Here is a 6,784-nt window from a genome sequence, read left to right on the forward strand (position 1 = left end):
ATTTATGTATATACATATCTCTATATTTCCAACTATGTTTTGCTGGGTAAAAAAAATTACCTTAAACCTTAGAGGAAAACCTATGAGATACGACATCTAGTACCCTATGAGAGTAACTACCCATGAGAGGTTCTGGTTCAGTAGCTTTCATACAGTGGCAGTCAGGAGTTACCAAACAGCCAACTGAAGACTTCCCAGAGCGTGTGAAGGTGGGCTCCCACCCCCGGAGTTTCTACTGCCTCTCCATGCATGGGTGCTCTGGAGATGCTCACAAGGATGGGGGCATTTGCATGTGACCCCATTATTAGGTTGGGGCTTTTATGAATTGTTAATTGTTCATTAGGAGAAAATATTTCAGGAACTGGGATGTAGAAGCTGTCTGTTAAATACTGGGCATGGGGAGTGGCTCAGTAGAGTGCCTGCCAAGCAAGCATAATACCTGAGCTTGGATCCCCAAAGCTCACACAATATCCAGGGCACTGTAGTATGCACCTCAGCCCAGCACTGGGAAGGGCTGGTGCCAGGAGAGGGAGGCTGATGCCTGGTTGGCCAGTCAACCCATCAGATTGACAAGCTTCAGGTTCATTGACAGATGTGTATCAAACACTTAAGTTGGAAAGCACTCAAGCAAAGACACGTAACATCTACTGATGTCAACAATGCACATATTCACATACGTGTGCACCTGGCTATAGTATCATACTGAACACATAGTACAGCACACATGACATTGGCACAATGACCACCACTACCCCCAAATGCCATAGAACCACTTCTGCTGCAGCCTGGTATTCTAGACAGCCAGATATGTTGCAGGAGGAAGGAGACATATTTTTTATAAGTTTGACCCTCTTTAATGTACCATAATTCAGGCTCTCACCCCATATTATCTACAACTTCCTGCATACAAAATGTATTTGCTTGTCCTCTGTCCCTTCTCACCTCCTCCAGAACATCTCGTGTCATTATGGCTTCAAGGTCATGTTTACTGTTTAAATAGGCTCTGAGTGTGAATGAAGCCACACGCAAAGTACATGCATGTTTGAATACCTGTCAAACAAAGAGGCCGATTTCACACACACACACACACACACACATATACACACACACACACAGAGACAGACAGACAGACATACAGAGACAGAGAGACATGCACACTATACATGATCAAGCGGGCATAGACAAGCACAAATAACATTCCTGTTTAAAAATGAGCAAAGTGGAAATACATAGCAATCCCTGGTCTGTAGAAATTATAAAATCCATCCGGGTGCATATTGCCAATTTTCTTGTGTTATTCCCCCCCACACACACACCCCGGAAATGGTTCTCCAAGGCCTTGGCATTGTTCCTTGGTTTCTTATTTTCTCCTTCAAGTCATCTTTCTCTTTACATAAAACATAGACTGTTAGCATCTGAATACTTCCCGACAGCCTGGTGTAGCTGGAGGAGAACACCAACCCCTCCAGATGTCTTACTATCCCTGACCTCTTCAGCTCAAGAACATATAATTCTTCTAAAGATGTCATACGTCCTTATTTATCAAATAATGTTTCTTTCTTTTTACGATACAGATTTTCCTCAAGACCCGGGGAACTATGGGAGCATCAGCCTTGAGGCTCTAAGACACCTTTTTGTTTCCAGTCTCCGAGACAAGCACCGCAGACTTTTCACAATACTTTCTTTTCACCAGAGAAGGTCTACAGGTGACCTAGCACTCCAGGAGGGGAGGGCGAAGATGATGAGAACATATTAATTATATGAAAACCCTAAAGGACTAATTTTCTAAAGAGAAAAGACTCAAGGCTCTCTGCCGAGGAACAGCTGATCATCCCGAGGGCTCATCACCCATCAGCATAAGGTGTTCTTAGGATCAGCCTCAGAGCTGATGAGGGCGAGAAACGATTTAATCTTCTGCTCTGGCCGGTGCTGCATTTGGTGTGCTCTGGAATTTAAACCTAAGTAAGTGTGTTTTGGCCTTCCCTTGAATGTCTTAGCTCTCTAGTGTTTGTACACACACAAAGCGTAAACACAAGACTGCTGGTTCATGCCCTCTGACTAGAAATGTCCGAAATCAAAACCATCAGTCTGTTAAGTGAGGATTTTGTTTTCACAGCCACTGGTGACAGTATTGTTTAGCTTTCAACATCTCTTTGATCTAGGCTATCATTTCCCCTGTCTCTAATAGAGTCCTCTCCCATTCAAAGCCCCTGTAACCATCTCCTTGGAACTCTTCCCCCTATTTCTTTGTCACAAAGCCATGGTGATATTTTGACTGCTTGCTACCGAAGCCAACTCCATTTATCTTTTCTAGTTAAAATAAATCTTTTTTGGGGTTCTAGGCTACAACTTACTTTCCTCTAGGATTTCTATGTGCTTGTAGGTGGTTCTTATATAGGTTCAGGGAAGGCAAGGACCTGTCTGGGTTACAATGCTAGGATTGCCCATGCTGGTGACTGACTGTTGTTGCTGGCTATTGGCTAGACACTTTGTTAGGGATGCTGGATAAACTACTTACCACTGGTTTCTGTGTGTGGTTTGGATTTGCACGCAGAAGACTGGCTTAGTTCCAGCGGCAGTCATTCAAAGACTCAGGAAGTAGAAGCTCACATTCTTTTGGGGCTTAGACTCCCCCTCCCACCCCTGTCCTCCAAGAGTGGCCTGACACACATTCCAGAGTATTTCTTTTCAAACTAATCATAGAACCCACCTAGATTCAAAGAGAGAGAGGAAGTGCAAACAACTGTGGCCATCCTTAATCTACCACATATATTATTAATCTTTTTCTCTTAAGGAAACTGCCTGACAACTTCCAGAAGGCCTTTTCCTAAGGTATACACTGATAATTTCCTACTCAGAGTTAAGCATTAAAGCAAGCATTACTTACTTAAAATCTGAAAATGGGAAGTTGGTTAAAATGTTTACATTAAAACACATTTTATATGAAAGATTCTGTTTCCAGACATGGCTTGGAGAAGTGGAATCCTACACTAGCTACACTGATCAGCTGTGCTTTCTTCTCCTGACTTGGCTCTTACCTGAGTTCCCTTCCTTCGGGAGGAGGAAGAGTCTGCCAGATGGCTTGGTGGCTGTGTTACCTTTCTACGCCTTTAAGTCATACCTCGCCAGCTCATATCCTGGCAGTTCCCAGACCGTGCTATTTATATTAACAGCAGAGTGAAAAGGTCAAAAAGTCTCTGTAGGCTGTCTTTTCTCAGTATGGCGAGATTCTGGGTATCTTGTATTCAGGCACCCAGAGATAAGGGGCCAGACCACTGTCATCTTTAAAGAGGTCAGTCTCACCTCCAGTGCCTTGCGTTCCATGGAGGGTTTCCCCTCTCCAGCAAGCCCATTGCCATCAAGCACCGAAGACTAACTCAGATGCCATTGTCAAGAGGCAGGGCATTTTTGCAAAGTTGGACCACAAGCAGGAGAAGAGGAAACCCAGGAACCAGGAGGCATCAACTGCCAAAAAGTCTATGCAGGGTTCAGTGGCTCTTCCTGTAGTATAAGTGGCCCAGCCTGTACTGGACATTCTATAGATGACTCTATGCTAACAGCATTTAAACATGACTTCATCATGCACCATATGTAAGACCAGTGTCCTTGAATGCTGCCCTTAGGCGTTATCCCCATCACCAGACCTTACTCTATGCCGCATTTCCCCAGGGTCACTCCCTACAACCGTTCCCTCTGGTCCATGTGCTCGGTCTCTCTCTGAGAATCCACCCAACAACATCGTGCTCCTCATTAACCCACCAGAAACCAACCGACCCATACTGTCCCCTTTCCAGGCAATTCCCTGGCTTCAAGAAGGTGAGCATCTGAGCTCAGGGCAGCACGGTCATGCCTTAGTGGAGTCTGCCAAGGCTATGGAAGTACAATGCCTCCAAGATTTCCTTTGCCAAGAGACAGCACCTTACCTACCTAGAGTGCCCAGGTCTTCCTTCTCCCTTGGTTCAGTTCTTTAAAGCTTGCTTCTCTTGGGGGCCTCTCACAGCCATGTGTGGATGTGTAGTTGCTACACAGAATTGCATCCAGAGTCTGGGCCCAGACATTCTGCTTAGCACCATAGGATGTGATTAAAGTGGCTTTTTGAAGTTTGTTTTTTGACTACCAATACATGTTTACTAAGAAAAAATAGCTATAAAGAAAGAAACGGTGGCCGGGCAGTGGTGGTGCATGCCTTTAATCCCAGCACTCGGGAGGCAGGAGCAGGAGGATCTCTGTGAGCTGGAGGCCATCCTGATCTACAAGATCTAGTTCCTTCCAAAATAGGCCCCAAAGCTACAGAAAAACCCTGTCTTGAAAAACCAAGAAAGAAAAGGGTGGAGTCTTTGCAGGTATTTGATGTCAAGTTTCATCCCTGTAAACCATCTGACGTGAAAGGATGGACTGACCTCCACACATGTGGTACGATACATGTGTCCACACAGTTATATACAAAACAAAATTTAGAGATAGAGAAAGCAGTGAAAATGACTCACAATTCCTGGCACTTCTTGTACTAATAACCCACTTCTTTCTCTTCTGGTTTGCATGAACTACCAGTCCACATAACAAACTGGCCCTTCCTACATTTCTTTAACCTGTTGTACATCTTTCCATGCCAGTAGAAGCCTAGTTATACTCCCACAAACATAAACACAGTAACATCCTCATTTTGGGATGTTTTTAGTATACATCACAATTTGCAGTGCTGCGTGTGAGTGTCTTTCATCTCATGTTCTGAGTTTGTGGCTGCGCCCTTTAGCTCAGCCCTAGTTGCCATATTTTATGCATCCTCATGTCCTCCTTGAGTCCTGAGGTCAGTGCCTGACACATAATGGAGTCTCAACACCTCCTGTTGAGTGGGTGAGTGAATGAATGGGCAGATGGATGAGCGACTCCATCCATCAACCCCTCCCCCCTTTCTTCTTCTGAGCACACGCACTCCTGAGCCTTTGGAACCAACCATACATTTCTCTGTGGTTAGCTGTCCATCTGGAAGCTGTGTGTAATAAATGCCACATCACAGGAAGTTGAAAAGGATGGAAGAGATAGTGTTTATAAAATACTCAGCTTCGTTAGAAGGACAATCCCCGCCAAGTCCAATGAGTGTACTGTTATCACAGATTCTGCCCGGCCCCATTAATCACATGTGATTCCCTGGCTTGCGTTTTTCTCTGAACAGCTGTGGCTCTGAACAGTTGTTCCCTGAAAGTGTTTCCTGGAAGCTGAGTGGAGTGCTAGCCTCTGTGAGTGTTGCACCTTTTCCAGAATTGCAGGATGTTCTATGCTAATTAAAAAAAGGTGATTTTTCCCTCTAAGCCTCTCAGTCAGGGGTTGGAAGTTATTATTACCCTAATTTTGCCACCAGGAAACTGTCACAGAGAGGCAGACACTCAGTGTTAGAGCAAAGATAATAGAGGCAGAACGTGAATTTGAATCCTCTGATTTTCAATCTACTTGGTACATTTACTTTAAAAAGCAATAGACTTTTCAAGTCTGTGGAAAAAAAGAAACAAAATTTCCATAAAATGATATTGAGTTTTAAGAATAAAATATTGGCTACAAAGTATGCAGGTCAGAATGCTCATTGGTGACATTCCTTGATTGCAACCTATTGGTAGAGAAAGCATGTTGAAGGCCGGCAGTTCCTTCCCTTTAGGTTTTTAAACTTGGGCATAACCTCCAAACACTCAGTATGCTCGGGCCTGCTGCTGTACTGATGGCACAACCCAGATATTAACTTTAGAGAGCTCTTGTTAGACTGGAAATGTGCTTGCTGTAGTTTCTACAGGTAAACAAACTGTCTCGGCAGACTAGACTGGGATGGAGTTTGGCTGATTTGTCTGTTCTTACCCCAGTATTTACTGAACAGCAGACTTCTGCCAGGAACAAGGAAAGCGAGATATTGCTTCTTGCGAATTGCCTTTCTCTGGGAACCATCAGGAGCAAGTGTCTGAAATAAGGTTAGAAACACTGTAAGATCCCCCAACACCACATCCACGCAGGGGGTAGAGCTTGTGAGGTTCGGAGAAACGGAGGGGAGTTGTGGGTGGGAAGGGCAAGGCTCTGTGAAGAGACACCTTTGAGTAGGGACCTGAGCCTGAGAGAGAAATGTGCCAATAAAGACCTGGGCCTAGCACAAGGCTACAAGCTTATTTCCCTGCCTGAGAAACTGTTCTTTTTGTTATGTGTCTTTCAAGCTCCACTTTTCATGATATTTTTAGCCTTTGGGTTCTTCTTGGTGTGTGTGTGTGCGTGTGCATGTATACTCACATGTTTGGGAGTGTGTATGTGGGCACAGGTTTGTTGTAGAGGCCAAAAGAAAATGTCTTAGGGTCGCGGCAGAGAGGCGCACAGTCGCGGCGGAGAGGCACGGAGCTGCAATCAAAAATAGGCTTTGGGGCGACAGATGAAGCGGCGGGACCAGAGGGGTCCGGCGCAGCAGCCGACGCAAGAGGCGGGGACCGGCACAGAGGCAGAGGCACGCACTAGGCGGGGAAGGGTGTGCAATAAGGAGAGCAGACATCCCACTGCGGTTGGATTAAAGAGGTAGGCCCCTTGTTGGCAAGGTCACTGGCAAACGGGGAGTCTGGTCCTGATCCTGAAGACCCTTTGGAGGGGTGAGAGGGTTCTTGGCCTGTGGCAGGAACCAGGAAACAGAGCAAGGGCATTTGGTAGGCGCAACACTTGGCCAGTAGGGAAACCTGATCCAGTTTTAGAAGACCCATTGGATAGGATCGATAGGAGGAGATGGGCAGGCGCCAAGGCAAGAATTCACCCAATAACCTGAAAG

This window comes from Microtus ochrogaster, unplaced genomic scaffold (genome assembly GCF_000317375.1).
Source record: "Microtus ochrogaster isolate Prairie Vole_2 unplaced genomic scaffold, MicOch1.0 UNK7, whole genome shotgun sequence".
Lineage (NCBI taxonomy): Eukaryota > Metazoa > Chordata > Mammalia > Rodentia > Cricetidae > Microtus > Microtus ochrogaster.